At 43.4% G+C, this 20,159-nt stretch overlaps 1 protein-coding gene across 3 annotated transcripts in view; it reads left to right on the top strand.

Annotated features, from left to right (window-relative positions):
* The first annotated feature begins 3,223 nt into the window (after nucleotides 1-3,223).
* pomgnt2 (protein O-linked mannose N-acetylglucosaminyltransferase 2 (beta 1,4-)) overlaps nucleotides 3,224-20,159 on the top strand; it is a 32,275-nt gene continuing 15,339 nt past the window's right edge. Inside the window, exons 1-2 of one of the 3 annotated variants that reach the window (XM_061792204.1) lie at nucleotides 3,224-3,317; nucleotides 14,670-14,974. The gene's annotated coding sequence lies outside the window, so the exon portion shown is untranslated. Of the gene's footprint in view, nucleotides 3,318-5,819; nucleotides 5,972-14,669; nucleotides 14,975-20,159 lie in introns of all 3 variants that reach the window. The other 2 variants (XM_061792203.1, XM_061792202.1) reach the window with 2 other exon arrangements.

The following is a 20,159-nucleotide window of genomic DNA, read 5'->3' on the forward strand; positions in this document are numbered from 1 at the left end:
CCAACACGTGGAGGTCATCCAGATATCCGGGAACACAATGACCATTCCACTGGCTGTGTGGAATAACCTCTTTCCAGACCCCCCTGTCATTCCCTGTGAAGGACTCACCCTACATTTGCTGAAAAACACACAGGATGCCATAGTCACACTAACAATGGTGACAGATGATCAGTAAAAAAAAAATAAAAAAATAAAAATAAAAAAGGGTTCTTAGTTGGCATGTTGGCATATGCCTCACTGTTTTGAGTCTGTGGATTTTCTCCGGCGACTCCTGTTTCCTCCGCCCCAAAATATTATATTATCCATCCATCAATATTCCGTATCATTTTATCCTCAGGCGGCACGGTGGCCGACTGGTTAGAGCGTCAGCCTCACAGTTCTGAGGTGCAGGGTTCAATCCCCGTCCCCGCCTGTGTGGAGTTTGCATGTTCTCCCCGTGCCTGCGTGGGTTTTCTCCGGGCACTCCGGTTTCCTCCCACATCCCAAAAACATGCATTAATTGGAGACTCTAAATTGCCCGTAGGCATGACTGGGAGTGCGAATGGTTGTTTGTTTCAATGTGCCCTGCGATTGGCTGGCAACCAGTTCAGGGTGTACCCCGCCTCCTGCCCGATGACAGCTCCAGCACGCCCGCGACCCTAGTGAGGAGAAGCGGCTCAGATAATGGATGGATGGATGGATTTTATCCTCACTCATTATATTTTATTTTATCTATTTATTTTAATTAATAAATAATTGTGCAAATTGGGAATTAGTGGTGAGAAGAGCAGTGTCGGCAGTAGAACAATCGTTTTTTACTGACTTTGTTATGGAACATTTTTGACTCGTTTGAAGTGTTGAAGTATGAAATGCGAGCACAACACACAACTGTGCTTAATGTATCTCCTTCCTGGTAAGCCATGCGTATCTCAAGGCAGTACTGTACAGTATTTCGGTCTATGGTAGTACTTGAAGAGCCATGTGTTTTTTTGTTTTTTTTTTAGGTGGTACTAAGTGAAAATGTTCGAGAGCCACTGCTCTAACTTGTCTGTAGCTAAGAATGTGAAAATAAAAGGACAACATTTAAAGAAGCTCTTAGCAGATATCTGTTTTGTTTCTAAATACATTAAATGTTTAAATTGTCCTTTTGTGGGCTGGGCTAAAGCAAAGACTGTGAAGTCACGGGCCCGGGGGCGTATACTTTCTAGCGCGAGTTCACTCCCCCACTATATAAGTTCAAAGTGATGTAATTTTGTTTGGCGATGCTACTCAGTTGTGAGTTTGCTGTGCTTAGCTTCCCTAACAAGGCCCATTTACAACTTCAGCGTGCAGTGAGCAAGCTAACGATGGCTACACGCCAAAAATGCAAAAGATGCCTACCTTTACAGAACAGCTCGGTGACGTTTTTTTTTTTTTTAAGCTACCAAAAAATTAGGAAATAAAAAAGCGATGGATTGACTTTTTAAAGACACGCATATGGCGAGCTGAACATCAACAGCACCACCAGTCGACTCTGCAGTGCGCATTACTCCATTTTACGACGGATAATTGTGTAAACTTTCACCAGAGACAACATGGCTTCGTGGGTAACTTGGTACTAGTGAATGGGGCAGTGCCGACTGTCTAACTACCTGGGCTTCTTCTATTGTCCCACAGTTGTCAGGTGCCGTGTTCGTCTGTGACATTAAGTCACCGACAACGAGGGTAAGTTGACTTGTGTGCTTATTTTTATGATTATAGCACAAAATAACCATTCAATTTTCAAGTTGAGCCTCCTAACGTGATTTTGCATCGCATAAGCTATCACCCCCTCAGTACGTTTGATTCCTTTTGGCGCATCCATTCGACACACCCGCAGCATCTGAGAGCTGAGAGGTGGCCCTTATTATTCAAGTTTTGAAACCCGATTTTATATACCTCAACATTTCTTGACCGATTGTAACAATTCCAACTACAAAATATTTTCCACATTTCCCCAATTCCTACATTACACAAATCCCAGTTTTCACCCACATTTCACACTTTACCATATTAAAATACCCACATTTTCCCCACGTTAGGACAAATTCTAAATTATTACCTCCTGCTTCCACATTCCTTGACCGATTTAAACCATTCTATTTTCAAACTGTTCAGCTCTATTCACTTCATTCAATTTCATTCCACATTATTCCAGATCATTTAATATAATGCAACATCATTCTAAATCATTCAATATGATTCAATACCATTCCACATGATTTCATGGAGCCTTTCAGCATTCAGCAAATTGCAGTCTAGTTAGTTAGTGCTCTTTATTCCGAAAACCCACACCACACCTACATTTCAGGACCTAGTTATTATTGACAGATTTCGTATTTAATAATAATATTTGAATATTTATGATTACAGTTATAGTGTATTTTTATTGCGCACTTGAAGAGAGACATTTTTACAGTATAGCAGGATGCCTGCAGAAGAGTCGCCTGCTTCAGGGATCTTTCTTTCAACTTTCAGCTTCAAAGAGGGAAATTGCATTACTGAGACCAAATCTTTATCCATAAATTCCCTCCTGCAGTTTATAGGACAATACGTCTACTGGGTAAACAATGAATCGAGCCATAAACGGAAGCTGCTGGTGTAACATCGAAGGTTACGACCGCCATTTGGTCTCATTCATTACTTTGGGTTTCGGTTGATCAATGACAAGAGGGCCACCTGGTGGACAAAAAGCGACACCAAGAGGAAGTAGTTGTATAATTCAAACCTTAGTGAACCAATCAGGCTTAGGGGCGGTACCTACGAGTACGCCCACAGATGCGGCATTTTCGGAGGGTCCTGATAGCAAATCTGACCATGAAAACAGCTGTTAAGACACATAGGCTTGTTCAATAAACCTGATTTAGCCTGATAAACCTGTCTCGGAGCATTCTTTGCTTCAACTCGACATGCACGCTTTCTCAGACCCGGAAATCCACCTCACAGTCTTTCATACAGTTATAGCTGTAAACACTCATGAAAACATTGGAAAGGAGTAAAAAAATGGTCATCATCAGATTATAGGAACACCTTAATTTTGGTGCCTATCTGTTTCCAAAATTTAATAGTATGTATGTGAACGGGTGAATGAGAAGCATTAACTTTGCGTACTTAGGAGAAGGTCGCTTTATTATGTATTTCATTCAGTCCATTTACTTGCATTAGCTCAAGGGAAAGATATGACACATTCAATATGGTGGCGGCGCTTTACGTATGCCAGCAACGGGCCAACCCGCTGGGGCTGGGGTCTAGGTGTATATATCTATACTTAATACTCTCAACTGTGGTCTCCGGGAAGCTGTCCCCAAATTTGCTGTCAGGTAAATTTGTTTTTGTGTGTTAGTTTGTAACTTTTGCTCACATTGTCTTGACAAGCAATGTAGCAATAGTGCTTGCTATGTCAGAAACGAGTTTGTTCAGCTCTTGCTTTCTGCTCAAGACGTAAACACGATGTTCGTCGAAAGATTCCAAGCCTTGCCTTGCAAATAATCTGCTGCGTGCATAGGACCGTTTGTTGTTCGTATCTTAAAGGTGTCACCCATTACACAATATTAATGTTGTTAAAAATGTGTTCCTACGTGTGGCGTTTGACACTGCAGTCAGGCTAGCCTTCAGTTGGAAAGATGAAGTCAAGCTAGCCGCCACAACATTAATTAACATATCCATACATCCATACATCCATCCATCCATTTATTTTCTGAGCCGCTTCTCCTCACTAGGGTCGCGGGCGCGCTGGAGCCTATCCCAGCTATCATCGGGCAGGAGGCGGGGTACACCCTGAACCGGTTGCCAGCCAATCGCAGGGCACGTAGAAACAAACAACCATTCGCACTCACATTCACACCTACGGGCAATTTTAGAGTCTCCAATTCATGCATGTTTTTGGGATGTGGGAGGAAACCGGAGTGCCTGGAGAAAAGCCACGCAGGCACAGGGAGAACATGCAAACTCCACACAGGCGGGGCCGGGGATTGAACCCCGGTCCTCAGAACTGTGAGGCTGACTCTCTAACCAGTTGTTGCATACTCCTCTTGAACACCAACTGCCCTCATGTCTTCCCTCATGACATCCATCAACCTTGTCTTTGGTCTTCCTCTTGCTCTCTTGCCTGGCAGCTCCATCCTCATCATCCTTCTACCAATATACTAACGATTTCTCCTCTGGATGTGTCCAAACTATCGAAGTCTGCTCTCTCTAACTTTGTCTCCAAAACATCGAACCTTGGCCGTCTAATTTCTAATTTTATCCAACCAAGTCACTCCAAGAGCGAACCTCAACATTTTCATTTCCGCCACCTCCAGCTCTGCTTCCTGTTGTCTCTTCAGTGCCACGGTCTCTAATCCGTACATCATGGCTGGCCTCACCACTGTTTTATAAACTTTGCCCTTCATCCGAGCAGAGACTCTTCTGTCACATAACACACCTGACACCTTCCTCCACCCATTCCAACCTGCTTGGACCCGTTTCTTCACTTCCTGACCACACTCACCATTGCTCTGGACCGTTGACCCCAAGTATTTAAAGTCCTCCACCCTTGCAATCTCTTCTCTCTGTAGCCTCTTCCCCCACCACCCGTCTTATTCATGCACATATATTCTGTTTTACTTCGGCTAATCTTCATTCCTCTGCTTTCCAATGCATGCCTCCATCTTTCTAACTATCCCTCCAACCGGTTACCTGCTTTCACTGCAGATCACAATGTCATCTTCAAACATCATGGTCCACGGGGATTCCAGTCTAACCTCATCTGTCAGCCTATCCATCACCACTGCAAACAGGAAGGGGCTCAGGGCTGATCTCTGATGCAGTCCCACCTCCAGCTTAAACTCCTCTGTCACACCTACAGCACACCTCACCACTGTTCTGCTGCCCTCGTACATGTCCTGTATTATTCTAACATAATTCTCTGCCACTCCAGACTTCCGCATGCGGTACCACAGTTCCTCTCTTGGTACTCTGTCATTGGCTTTCTCGAGATCTACAAAAACATAATGTAGCTCCTTCTGACCTTCTATGTACTTTTCCATCAACATCCTCAAGGCTAATAATGCATCTGTGGTACTCTTTTTAGGCATGAAACCATACTGTTGCTCGAGTCTAGCCTCCACTACTCTTTCCCATAACTTCATTGTGTGGCTCATCAACTTGATTCCTCTATAGTTCCAACAGCTCTGTACATAACCCTTGTTCTTAAAAATGGGCACCAGCGCACTTTTCCTCCATTCCTCAGGCATCTTCTCACGCGATAGAATTCTATTGAAAAAAACTCCACAGCCACCTCTCCTAGATGCTTCCATACCTCCACAGGAATGTCATCAGAACCAACTGCCTTTCCATTTTTCATCCTCTTTAATGCCTTTCTAACGTCCTCCTTACTAATCATTGTCACTTCCGGGTGCACCACACTTCTCTCACTTCTTGTACTCTACCCTTCTCTCTCATTTTCCTCATTCATCAACTCCTCGAAGTATTCTTTGCATTCTTTCTAGCACGCTACTGGTTACCAGTCAACATATTTCAATCTCTATCCTTAATCACCCTAATCTGCTGCACATCCTTCCCATCTCTATCCCTCTGTCTGGCCAACCTGTATAGATCCTTTTCTCCTTCTTTAGTTTCCAACCTGGCATACATGTCATCATATGCCTCTTGTTTGGCCTTTGCCACCTCTACCTTTGCCCTATGTCGCATCTCAATTTATTCCTTTCGCCTCTCTTCGGTCCTCTCAGTGTCCCACTTCTTCTTAGCTAACCCTTTTCCTTGTATGATTTCCTGTACTGTGAGGTTCCACCACCAAGTTTCCTTCTCTCCTTTCCTGCCAGAAGATGCATCAAGTACTCTCCTGCCTGCCTCTCTCATCACCTTGGCTGCAGTTGTCCAGTCTTCTGGAAGCTCCTCCTGTCCACCGAGAGCCTGTCTCACCTCTTCCCAAAAAGCTGCACAACACTCGTCCTGTCTCAGCTTCCACCACATGGTTGTATGCTCTGCCTTTGTCTTCCTCATCTTCCTCCCCACCACCAGAGTCATCTTACACACCACCATCCTATGCTGTCTATCCACACTCTCTACTACCACAACCTTACAGTCGGTAACCTCCTTCAGATTACATTGTCTGCACAAGATGTAATCTACCTGCATGCTTCTACCTCCGCTCTTATAGGTCACCCTATGTTCCTGCCTCTTCTGGAAAAAAGTGTTCACTACAGCCATTTGCATCCTTTTTGCCAAGTCTACCACCATCTGCCCCTCCAAGTTCCTTTCCTGGATGGTGTACTTACCCATCACTTCTCCATTACTCCTATTTCCTTCACCAACATGTCCATTACAATCTGCACCAAACACAACTCTCTCTCTGTCTGGGATGCTGAGAACTACTTCATTGAGCTATTTCCAGAATTTCTCTTTCACTTCTCGATCACATCCTACCTTTGGGGCATAGCCACTAATCACATTATACATAACACCCTCAATTTCAAGTTTCAGCCATTCGATCTGATACTCTTTTCACCTCCAAGACATACTTAGCCAACTCTTCTTTTAAAATAAAAATACATACAAATAAAATAAAATAAATACATTTCTCTTCCCAGCTACACCATGGTAAAATAATTTAAACCCTTCCCCTAAACTTCTAGCCTTACTGCCTTTCCACCTGGGCTCCTGGACATACAATATATCAACATTTCTCCTAATCATCATGTCAACCACATGCTGGAGAGACTACATCTCTCGGCTGGCCAGGGAATGCCTCGGGATCCCCTCGGAAGAGCTGGAGGATGTGGCTGGGGAGAGGGACGTCTGGGCGTCCCTGCTAAAGCCACTGCCCCTGTGACCCAACCTCGGATAAGCGGTAGAAAATGGATGGATGGATGGATGGAAATTTTATTAAGCAGACTTATAGTCTATTGGAAAACACCCACAGTACAGTACACAATAAGACAAAAGGAAAGTACTTCAGTAAAATCTTTATATTTAATTACCATAATTAATTTCACCGCATTCCCGTACAAGAAACAACAGGAGTCTAGGAAATTTCACCTGCACTGTCCAGTATGCAGGTATTTGTTTCATTGTCACACTGGATGAATTTTTGGCTAAAAAGTTACAGAATCGATTTGTAGCCACTGAATCCTTTCAGATTGTATCGTTCTAAATGAACAATATCGTCCTTGAAACTAATCGGCAATGATGATATGATATGAATCAAATCGTTGCTAAAATGAATCATTACACACACACACACACACACACACACAATAAATACCTATAAAATACATGAAACATGGCATTGAAATTGCAGCATTAGGAAAGGGAGTAGGTAGTCTTGAAAAGGTGAGTTTTGAGTCCGGAGTCAATGTTACGGGTGGCAGGTGGCAAGGAGTTCCAGAGTTGGGGAGCAGAGTGGCTGAAAGCTCTGCTTCCCATGGTGCTGGGGGGAGAGTAAGGTGGAGAGAGGAGGATCTGAGGGAGCGAATGGAAGTGGCGATATGGAGGAGGTCGGACAAATAAGGAGGACCGAGATTTTGGATTTCCATGAACGTGTGGAAAATAATTTTATATTGTACTCTGTATGTAACTGGGAGCCCTGGGGAACACCTGATGTCACTGGTGAGGATATCGGATTTGATTTGAGATTTGAGCTGAATGAAGTGGGAGTGAAGACAGAGGAGTGGAACCAGTTGAGGTGTGTGTGTGTGTGTGTGTGTGTGTGTTTGTGTGTGTGTAATACCAGTGGCAGAGAGCCTACTGAGAATGGCGTGTGAGATAGCATCAAAATTCTTCAGTCAAGTCGAATAGGATGTGGATGGAACAAAGTCCAGAGTCGGCGGTAGTGAGGAGGTCATTACCCGGAGAGGGGACTCCACCCTTTTCCAACTGAGGACCATGGTCTCACATTTGGAGGTGCTGATTATCATCCCAGCCGCTTCACACTTGGTTGCAAACTGTTCCAGCGGGAGTTGAAGATCACGGTTTTATATAATGAAGCCATAACAACCACATCATCTGCAAAAAGCAGGGTCGTAATATTTATTCACCAAACCAACCCCTACAACACCTTGGCTGGGCCAAGAAATTATGTCCATAAAAGTTATGAACAGAAGAGTGGCAAAGGGCAGCCTTGGCGGAGTCCAACTCTCACTAGAAATGAATCCTACTTATTGCCGGCAATGTAGACCAAACTTTGACACCGGTCGTACAGGGACCTAACTGCCCGTATCAGTGGGTCCGGTACCCCATACTCCAGGGGCACCACCCCAAAGGACTGCCCGAGGGACACGGTTGAATGCCTTCTCCAAGTCCACAAAATGCATGTAGACCGGTTGGGCGAACTCCCATGCACCCTCAAAGACCCTGCAGAGGGTGTAGAGCTGGTCCACTATTCCACGGCCAGGACGAAAATCACACTGCTCCTCTTGAATCTGAGATTCTACTCGATGAGATGATGGACCCTCATCTCCAGAACCCCTGAATAGACCTTACCAGGGAAGCTGAGGAGTGTGATCCCCCAATAGTTGGAACACACCCTCCCAGTATGCCAATCCAGAGGCACTGTCCACGATGTCCACGCGATCTTGCAGAGACGCGTCAAACAGGACAGCCCAACAACATACAGGAGCCTTCAGTAACTCCGGGCGGATCTCATCCACCCCCGGGGCCCTGCCACCGAGGAGCTTTTTAACCATTTTGGTGACGTCAACCCCAGAGATAGGAGAACCCACCTCTGAGTCCCGAGACTCTGCTTCCTCATGGGAAGGCGTGTCAGTGGAAGCAAAGCAAAGCAAATTTATTTTTTAGCGCATTTCATATACAAGGTAACTCAATGTGCTTTACATGATTACAAGCATTTAAAAACAAAGAAAAAAAACAGCTTACAAAACTTTTAAAAGTACAATTAAAACAGCATACAGTACAAGAAATATCATTTAAAAGGGGAAATGCTCTAAAAAGCATGAGAAAAAAGAAGAGTTTTTAACCTGGACTTAACATTCCCACTTCTGTTGGCAACTTATTCAATTTGTGTGCAGCATAAAAGTAAATGCTGCTTCACCATGTTTGCTTTGGACACTGTGCTCCACTATTTGACCCGAGTGTGTCGATCTCAGAACCCTACGGGGTTTATATTCTATTAGCATTTCATTCATGTATTCAGGACCTAAACCGTTTAGTGAGTTATAGACCAGTAGCAAAACTTTAAAATCTATTCTAAAGCTGACCGGAAGCCAGTGTAAAGACTCTAAAGAGAATTGGAGTAATGTGCTCTGACCTCTTTGTTCTGGTCAGAACCTGAGCTGCAGCATTCTGAATGAGCTGCATCTGTTTAATGCTCTTTTTGGGGAGTCCAGTCAGAATACCATTACAATAAGTCAAGTCTACTTGAGATAAAAGCATGGATGAGCTTCTCCTGGTCTGCTTGACACATGCAAGCCTTCACTCTGGATATGTTCTTCAGATGGTAAAAGGCAGTTTTAGTCATTGATTTGATATGAGTCTTGAAAGTAAGGTCGGAATCTATCAGAACACCAAGGTTTCGGACTTTGTCTTTGGTTTTTAAAGAGAGTGACTCCAGGTATTTACTAACAGCAATCCTCTTTGTTGCCAAAAACAATTACCACAGTTTTATTGTGCTTTAATTGAAGAAGATTTTGGCTCATCCAGTTATCTGTTTTATTGATTAACAGTGACACAAACACCTCAATTGAACTGTAGTCATCTGGAGACACTGCTAGATATAACTGTGCTTCATCTGCATGACGATGATAGTCAAAATTAAAGCTCTGAAGAATTTGACCCAAGGGTAGCATATACAGGCTGAACAGGAGCGGTCCAAAAACTGACCCTTGAGGGACCCCATAGGTCATTGCCATTCGATGAGATTGAACACTTCCAATGGTTACAAAAAAGCTCCTTTCCTCCATGTAGGACCTGAACCATTTAAGGACTGTTCCATTTAGTCCTACCCACGTTTCCAACCTGTTCAGCAGTATATTATGAACTACCGTATCAAAAGCCGCACTGAGGTCCAACAAGCCCAGAATTGACACATTTCCCCAGTCAGTATTCAACCTTATATCATTTAGTACTTTGATCGAACAGATTCTGTACTGTGATGAGTTCGGAAACCTGATTGAAATTTGTCAAAAAGTCTATTTAAGTTCTAGAAATTGCTGAGTTGATTAAAAATAACTTTCTCAACAATCTTGGCTATGAAAGGGAAATTTGAGATGGGTCTATAGCTTGCTAACATGAAAGCGTCCAGCGTTCTATTTTTTAGCAGAGGCTTAATGGGAGCTACTTAAAGAGCTTTAGGAAACTTGCCTGACGGAAGTGAGCAATTGATTATTTGCTGCAAATCAGCTAGCACAAACTTTGCAATAGCTTTGAAAAAGTCAGATGGTATTGAGTCAAGACAGCTCGTTGATGGTTTCAGCTGCTGAACTGTTTTCTCAACAGTTTTTTGGTCAACTGTATCAAATTCTGACATGGTAACAGAGTTTTTCCTGGGTGGCTTCAGATGTAGTATCATTTTATCATCTGCTTTCCTACACTTTGATTTAGAGGTCTTGACCATCATTCCGCTCCTCCACGGTGTTCTTGGTCGCCTCAAGATTGTCTTAGTTTTAATAGGAGCGACAGCATTCATGACATTTGAGATTTTACAGGTGAAATTATCCAAAAGTTCATCTGTCTCAGCATTCACTGTTTGTGGCACAGCACTGGGCTCCATAAACTTAGTCTCGGTACTCTCATTTATGTACCTTTTCTTTATAGACATAGAGGTTGTCTGAACTTTTGGAAGAATCTGTAATTTAAAGAATACAAAAAAAATGGTCAGAAATAGCCATATCCTTAATGTCAGTTGATAGAATTTCAATATCCTTAGAGATGACCAGGTCTAAGATGTGACCTTGAGTGTGGGTTGAACTCTTAATATGTTGAGTGAGGTCAAATGTGTCTTGTATAACAGAGTTCTTTAGATTTTTTTTCCATGTTGTTGTCAAAATGAATGTTAGTCTCCCGTTATGACATAGTTGTAGTAAGTACAAATAACTGACAGTAGTTCTGAAAAGTTTTCCATAAATTTTCTATTGTATCTTGGAGGCCTATAAATTCTTAAAACAATAACCTTTGGGTCACCTTTAACTAAAAAACAGAGATATTCAAAAGAGCTAAAATCACCCGGTATAATTTCTTTACACTGAAATAATGACTTAAAAATAACAGCAATACCACTGTCTTTTTTCACTATTCAACACTTGTTAATATCATTCAAATTTGCTGGTGTTGCCTCATTTAATTTGGTATTACAGCAACTTTCTGTTAACCACGTTTCATTTTGTAGCAAAAAAGTCCAGATCATAGGTTGTTATGATGTCATTAATCAGCATCGATTTATTACCCAGTGACCTTATGTTGAAAAGAGCTAGTCTCGCAGAGATAACTGGAGTCAATGGTTTGATAGGTTCACATTTTATCCTCACTAAGTTTTTTAGTTCAACTTTTTTGGTGCCATAGTTCTTTGACCAACTTTCTGTCCATTGTAATAACAGGGATAAAAAATGCCTGACTTATTCTGGAAAAGATATCAGTCAGATTCGCAGATAAGGTTCTTCAAGGGTGGAGGAGGGGCTCTTCGCATCGTGGACGGTGGTTTCAGGCGAGGGGGGATGGGAGGTAGGTCTTGGCGTGGTGTGCGTTGGATTCCAATATTGACAATAGTCTTCATCATGTCCGTCACACCAAGCAGAGAATTTAGGCTAGTAGAGAGTGAGTTTTGCGCCAATGGGGCAGGGAGGGTTGTGGGAGATTCAAGGTGCTGGCTCATCTCATTTGTCATTCGCTCCTCCGATTGTTTGGATGATGCTGATCAATCCGTCTGCGCCTCGTGTCGCCTTATCTCCTGTTCCTCTGATTGTTTGGGAACAACAGCATCTTTTTGTCCTTCAGCCGTGTCACCAAGGCCAGTGTTTTCTTTTTGGGCCGCTGAATGACGTACAAAGTAGAAAATGTTGGCAGCCAGTAATTTAACCCCTTGTCTATTTAGACAGAAACCGTGTGCCTTGTAAAGATGTCTTCGCTCCCAAAAAAATGCAGAATTGTCAATGAAACTCACGGATAGTGCAGTACACACTTCTTTGAGCCACTTATTTAATTGACTGAGACTAGAGAAACGTTCATCTCCAAATCGTACAAGTGGGAGAGGTCCACTAATAAAAACTTCAACATCCAAACATTGCACTTTTGTTCGGAGAGCAATGAAATCTCACTTCAGTACCTCGGATTGCTGCTTGAGAACATAGGGCCCCTGTGAGTATAATGACATATTTCTCAGTTGGGTGCTGATTGGTGATCTGCAGGATTTTTTTTAGAGATATCACACCATGTAATTGGTAAAACACAGTACTTTGGTGGTCTTCTCACTGCAAAAACGTTTCACATCCTTGACAGCTCCATCACCAACTACTAACATTTGGGGTGTCATTTTTTTTTTCTTGTGTAATTTAGTTTCATACCTTTCAGGAGTGGTGGAGGATGAGCATTCTTGGCCAGGGTCTTGTAAAAGTTGCTCAAATCTATTTGTAAGTCTGATGTCAATGTATTGCATTGACTTGTGTCCTCTTCTCTTGCCCTTCACGGTAGCGACCGTCCACGGCCGCTCACTCGGGTTTGAAGCAGCCCGCAACGCAGCCCAGCTGGATTCCTCGGTAATCTGCTGGTGTTGTGTCCTCCCTTTTCGATGTTGTCCCATATCTTTGGGCTTTGCTCCCAGAAAATTCCCAGGAGAACTGTTGGCTGCTCCATTACCGTTTCCACAGACCACATCCGTCTGTTGGCACACTTCTGCTCACTATTTTGAGACATCGGTAGAGTGGTTTAATTCCCCGACTGTCCATTTACATCCACATATACTTCAAGACGGTGGATTTTCGTTTCCAGGATTGACATCCTCTGCAGCAGTCCGTGATAGTCCTCAGTGGTAAAGGGAGACATCTTGATTGCTGGTCTTGTTGCTAATAGCAGGCTTGTGCTAGTTAGCAGGCCATGCGCACGTAATGGTGAGAGGGTATCAGAAAATATTGGAATATAGCAACTGTATCTCCAAAAAAAGTGCAGTCCCACAGGTTTAAAAATATCAAGGAGTCGCTGCTTCTAATTTAGTTTGAAGAAAAACAAGCTTATCAGCAAGAAAAAATGTAAACAGAAGTGAAGCAAGCAGAGCGAGCAAAAAAGTGTCTACACTGTACGAGAGCGAGAGAGAATAGGAAATGTCAGCAGCTGCACAAAAGGAGTGAGCAAGAACTTTGGATACTCAAGGTAGCTGGATTACAATGGATTTCTCACATTTACTGTGAGACACTGCTAGATATAACTGTGCTTCATCTGACTGTCGAGCATCTTTTGGAAGACTGTATTCTTTATTGGAACATCACATCATCTACTGGGATCAACGATTACGGAGTTTACCCTCTTCTGAACTGTAAGTAGAACAATTTATTTGGCGAGGACGCCATCTTCTGGACTTCAGTGAACAGGCCTGCACCGTAATTTCTTGTGGTTTGTCTTTTGTTTTATTATATGGCGGCTTAGGTTGTAAAACTATATGTTGCACATTGATATAATTTGAGAAACGAATTTGAAGGTCCCCTCCTGGAGCCGTCATCGTGGTGGAGGGGTTTGTGTGTCCCAATGATCCTAGGATTTAAGTTGTCTGGAGCCTAATGCCCCTGATAGGGTCACCCATGACAAACAAGTCCTTGGTGAGGGACCAGATGAAGCATGACACAAAGAATCCCTTCAAATGAGAAAAATATTTGGACCTTGTTTTCCCTTTCCCGGATGTGGGTCACCGGGGCCCCCCTCTGTAGCCAAGCCTGGAGGTGGGGCTCGATGGTAAGCGCCTAGTGGCTTGGTCTGCACCCAGGTGTCCCGGCCGAGTACAGCCCGAAAAGGCAACGTGGGTTCCCCTTCCCATGCAATATGAACTGGGCGGCGGCTGAGGCGGGAACCTTGGTGGTCCGATCCTCGGCTACAGAAGTTAGCTCTAGGGATGTGGAACATCACTTTTCTGGCAGGGAAAGAGCCTGAGTTTGTGTGCGAGGTCAAGAAATTCCAACTGTGTCTGGCTCACCTCGACACACAATTTGGACTTTGCATGCCTCTGCAGTCTTCTTTAGAGGGGTTGGACTCTCTTCCGCTCTGGAGTTGCCCACGGTGAGAGGTGTGGGCATACTGATATCCTCACGTCTCGGTGCCTGTACATTGGGGTTCAACCCAGTCAAGGAGAAGGTAGCCTCCTTCTGCCTTCGGGTGTGGGGATGTGTCCTGACAGTTTTTTGTGCGTATCAATCAAGTAGCAGTTCAGAGTACCCACCCTTTTTGGAGTATGGTGGAGAGCGCCCCTGTTGGGGACTCCCTTGTTCTTCTGGTGGATTTCAGCACTCACGTGGGCAATGAGGGTGAGACCTAGAAGGGTGTGATTGGGATCGGGAGGGAGGTTTGGTCCACATTGCTGGCAATAAGTTGAATGTTTCCAGTGAGAGTTGGACCTCCGCCAAGACTGCCCTTTGTCATCGATTCTATTCATTACCTTCATGGAGAGAATTTCTAGGGGCAGCCAAGGCGTTGAGGGGTCCGGTTTGGTGACGTCAGTATTATGTCTCTGCTTTTTGCAGATGATGTGGTTCTGGTCGCTTCGTCAAGCCCTGATCTTCAAGTCTCGCTTGAAGCGGTTTGCAGCCGATTGTGAAGCGGCTGGGATGAGAATCAGACGCCTTGGGATTCCCCTGGAAGAGCTGGACGAAGTGGATGGGCTTCCCTGCTTAAGTTGCTGCCCCCGCGACCCAACCTCAGCGAAGCGGAAGAAAATGGACGGATAGATAAAATTGAAGGTTTTTTGAAAAAAGTATTTTCTACAGAATTGGTTCAATTTATTTATTTATTCAATCAAGATTTTATTTGTGTTTTGTATTTTCTTCTGGTGAGTTGTTTATTTTTTTCAAACTACTAGAATTTCATTACTAAAGCTGCTTTTAAATTTCATGTCTTCGTGTCAGTCTATTTACTCATAAGTTACAGTTACATGGTATTTTTCAAAAGTTGGTAATTGGGGAATATTGACTTTAAAACCCAAACGAATAGAATAAAATCAGTCTAGGCCCCATTTTACATGGGGATTAGATGGGCTACAGAAGAAACATAAAATGACTGTCAGTCTCCCTCAGTCTGGGGCTCCTCGCAAGATTTTACCTCATGGCATATCAGTGACGATAAGAAAAGTGTGGCATTAGCCCTGAACTACACGCTAGGAGCTTGTTAATAGTCTCAAGGCAGCTGGAACCACAGTCACCAAGAAAACCATTGGTAACACACTACACTGTAATGGATTAAAATCCCGCAGTGCCCGTAAGGTCCCCCTGCTCAAGAAGTACAGGCCTGTCTGAAGTTTGCCAATGAACACCTGAATGATCGGGAGAAGGTGATGCAGTCAGATTAAAACAAGATCAAGCTGGTCGGTATTGTAGCGTATATTGGTTTGCGTATAAGATGATTCTGACTCTGAAACACTGCTCTCGAGTCCTCCGTGTTTAACTCACTGTGTTCATTGCAGCAGTCACCTCCTGCCACTCGCTGCGTTTCGTTTTATTTGTTGTGGCACTTCCACAGCCACCAAAAAACACACCTTGCCTCCACCTCACCAATAAGCATGTCAACTTCAGTCGCCAGGAATTGTCTTTTTTTCCGAATTGTTTCTGTCGTCACCATAATTCACCCATCACAATACATGTCAGGATGTCTCATTCATAATCAGGAGTTGATTTTGCTGCAGGATCCACGTGCACTTTTTCCTAAGTGGAACTGTGACTTGTCAAGGAAAATTCCCTAGGTATGCATACACAGAAATTCTCCAAAGGTGTGCGTACACACAGTTTGATGGGTTTTGGGTTGTACACAATTTTCAACTTTTGAGCATACACGCAAACTTTTGGCTGGAATCCTACGCACTCTATGATGAATAAGGTCCCAGTTTCCATCCATCCATCCATTTTCTGAGCCGCTTCTCCTCACTAGGGTCGCGGGCGTGCTGGAGCCTATCCCAGCTGTCATCGGGCAGGAGGCGGGGTACACCCTGAACTGGTTGCCAGCCAATCGCAGGGCACATAGGAACAAACAACCATTCGCACTACGGGCAATTTAGAGTCTCCAATTCATGCATGTTTTTGGGATGTGGGAGGAAACCGGAGTACGCGGAGAAAACCCACGCAGGCACGGGGAGAACATGCAAACTCCACACAGGCGGGGCCGGGGATTGAACCCGGGTCCTCAGAACTGTGAGGCTGACGCTCTAACCAGTCGGCCACCGTGCCGCCCTGGTCCCAGTTTCACTTAAAATAAAAAATATAGGCTATACTGATTTTCACTTTGTGAAGGATTTGTTGTTTTGGCAGTCCTTTTTTAATGATGCAGCTCATGCCTTTTGAAGTGCCCCTTGGGTATAAATGTATTTTGATAGCGAAGTTGTATTTGGCTTGTGGCGTGCACAGGGGAAGCGAGGGTGAAACTGGGCTGCAGCCTACTAGTGCTCACCAACTGCTCCCAACTGTATAGATCAGGGGTCGGCAAGTAAGTTAGGCCTCGGACCAAATACTTAATATTTTAAAATAAATGAATTTGCCATAGCTGTTATTTTCATTCCTGCGATGTGTAATTTTTAGACAGTCCCTAACACAGACAGTAAGCCAAATATTGAATCAAGTGCCGTTGTTGCTGTTATTGCATATACATTCGTAGTGACAACAAATTCAGCTGCGACTTTTCTGAGTTTCTGAAATGGTCCTCCACTTACTAAAGGTGATATGGTGGAAAATGTAGTTATGAGGCCAAGTATGAGCATGTGAGAACTGAATGTTCAGCAAATAGCAAACGTCCGACTAACCTTCTATCGCTCATTCCTGACCACGCCGAGAACAAACTAATCGTCAGATGTACATCAAACTTGACAAAAAACAAGAATAACAATAGTTTATAACGTCGATATACCTGTCACTCGTGTCAAAATCCTATAAATGTGTGATTTTGGACGCCGAAATCGAGGAACATTTTGATATTTGTAAGAAGTACAGAGAGTGGAGACTGGAAGGAAAAGTGTGTTCATCTGCATTTATAATTGCCGAGCCAACTTGTCTCATCTGCAACGAGGTTGCAGCGAGGACGAGGGTTGCGCGGAGTGGTGGTGGTTGCTTGGAGTGGAGGTTCACCGCCGCATGAGTGTATCATGGCGATCCTGCGCCGTCCAGTCACACCGGGGACCACTACCGCGTAACTGGTTGGAAGTCGAGTCCGTCGAGCACTGAGCTAAAAGCCTGGGCTGGGTGTTTATTGGGTGGGGTCCTCAGCCTCCGTGCACAGCAATTACAGGACACTTCTGTCAGTCTTTGTGCATGTAAAACGGTGTCAATTCACTTGCATGTCCGCAGGCACACACCCTTGGGAGTCTTTCACTGGGTGTGGGGCCATGCACTTATTGCGACAAATAACTCATGAATATGCAAATCGCTTGTGTATCCCCTCACTTATACTCTCGTCCTGTAGACTTTTATAATTTACATAGTTAATCCCACCACACTTCAGTTGTACAGCTGGGTTCGCGACCCTTGTCCTGCATGCTTCTTCTCCTGTCCTTGTCCTGTTCTATCTTGTCCTGTCCTTCCCTCACAGGGTGTAGCACTAGACCCCATGTAACACTCATATTTAATGTTTCATTGTTGTAGATAATGTAATGACTTACTTCTCTCATCCTGTTTACAATTAGTGCTTTGTCTTTTGTCTTTGTTTCTCTCTCCCCTCGAGAAACTTTGTTCTGTTCGACTGATTGACTCTGATTCTCAATAAACTTCAATTATAATAATAAGAAACCACAGCGAAAACTTACGAACTCCACTGTGACATAGTAAAACTGTTCCGGCATAAAAGGGATACAGAACTTCCATTCTTGCTTGACCTAACAGCCGAACGGGACAAAAAAAATAAATAAAATAAAAGCCCGGGCTGCCAGCTCATCACACAGCCTCGCTTGTTCCCATTACATGAGGAGCATGTCTCGCCCGATCGATTGCAAAGCGACGCTCAGACAGGCAAGGTGCGTTCAAAGTGATGCTGATGTGTCCTGTAATTCCCATTAGTTAATATCACTATTTTTTATTGGGTGATTATTTATTGCACATCCCTCATCAACAGTTACAGCTGGCGCAGCCGCCGTTTTGCAGAAAGTACTTCCCCCATTAAACGGTGACGCTGCATTTGGATCACTTGGGGAGTCACATGGGAAAGTCAGCCAATCAGTGTATTTCTTCTGACACATGGGTTACTCGGCAAGTCAGGTGCTTAGATACTGTAACAAGGAAGTAAAGGGAGCGCGATAGCAGCTTCGCCCCATTGCGCTTGTAGCAGCCTGGCTCATTATCGTGCCTTGGCAAACGTCAGCTGGTGGGCTGCTAGTTGCCGACCTCTCGTGTAGATGAATAAATGAAGGACACATTAAACCACTTCTTTTATTTTATTTGTTTCATGTTTAGTATTTTGTTTGCAATAAAATATTGAACATGCAGTGCTTTTCCGGGTTCGTCTCTCAGCCATGACACCCTATCCATTTGCAACATTATGCTACCACACTGGAAAAAAGTCCTTAACTTGATCATCACTTGCACATGATTCAAATGAGGTAAACTGATGGAAACCTAAAAAATAATAAAATTATATTAAGTAAATTCAAATGACTTTTCATTGTAGTAGCAGTAACACTGTCGATGGGCTGCAATTGTTTTATTTTAAAAAAAAAAAACAGTTTTTTTTACTTATCAAAGCAAATTCCCTACAGGTGTGCATGCACATGGTTTGATAGGATTTTTTGGGAGTCGTACACCCTTTTCAGCTTTTGTGCGTATGTAGACTTTGAGTAAGAATCCTACGGACTCTTTGATAAGTAACACCCCAGATCTGTATGACACTTCCTGGGGAATCCTGGGATGATCTAGTGCAGGCGTATTCAACTAAAAATTTAAAAGGTCCAGATCGAAAACATTTCTTGAAGCAAAGGTCCGGGAGATCATTTTGTCTATTTTTTGTGATATAGATTTTTAAGTAGCCTGCCTATAGTATTGTTATATGTGCTCATTTTACATACCCTGGCAGAATTTCTGAAATATTATTTTTAATATGACCAAAGACTTCAATAATGACCATCTCATTCTTTAAGATTTAGTTAATGATTGTGCTTTTCTGCAATGCCTTACAATGAATCCCACTAAAAATAAAATATAGTGTCTCACAAATTCTGCCAAGAGTAATCACACATATGAGCTCAAACCTCCAGTGTAATGTTCTCTCATTTACTAAATAAAAGTAGCGCTGCATTTCATAATAAGAGAAAGTAAATAAAAAGAGAAAGTTATACGTGTTTAAATAAAGTGCTTAACCTTTCCTCTTTTCTGTTTGGGATCTTGACACACCAGTGAAGTCTCAACGTTACATTTGAATTTAACAAATCTTAACAACTGAACCGTTTAAGTGGTTATGTTTGTTCAAAACGTTTGTTTTGTTTCAGAATGGTGTTTCACGTATATGTACTTTGAAGAAGCTCTCCCAGTGGGAACTTCCCACTGAAAACTTTGAAAAGTATAAACAAAAATAACTCTGGCCGTTCCATTTTAAGCATCATTTGTTCCAAATGTTTCTTGCTTTACCGGTCATTTTCTGATCTTTCTCTGCCTTTAGCTCACCTTCTATGCTGAGTCTCTTATCACGCTCCCTTTCTACATTTCTCCTCCTCTGCCTGGTCTGTGCGCAGTCAGTGAATACGCCTGAGATATAGATTTGATTGGCTGAAGAGGGGGGCTGAAGAGGGGTGCTGAACTCACATGTGATTGGTTGTTATGTTTCGCCGCTACCGTAAAGCCTGTAATGCTGCTCCGCTTAAAATAGAAACACCCTGTATGTCTTGAATCATTACATTTCTTTTTTTGCTGTGGTGTGGGTCCGTTTGGGACAGATTCTGGGTCCGGACCAAGACCGCGGTCCGCTAGTTATTGGTCTAGTGACTCTCTAGTGTCCCCCAGAAGTGGACTTTTTCTGCGATACTTAAGGGATTATTTTTAATCATTTTTTTG

This window comes from Phyllopteryx taeniolatus, chromosome 12 (genome assembly GCF_024500385.1).
Source record: "Phyllopteryx taeniolatus isolate TA_2022b chromosome 12, UOR_Ptae_1.2, whole genome shotgun sequence".
In the NCBI taxonomy this organism is placed as follows: Eukaryota; Metazoa; Chordata; class Actinopteri; order Syngnathiformes; family Syngnathidae; genus Phyllopteryx; species Phyllopteryx taeniolatus.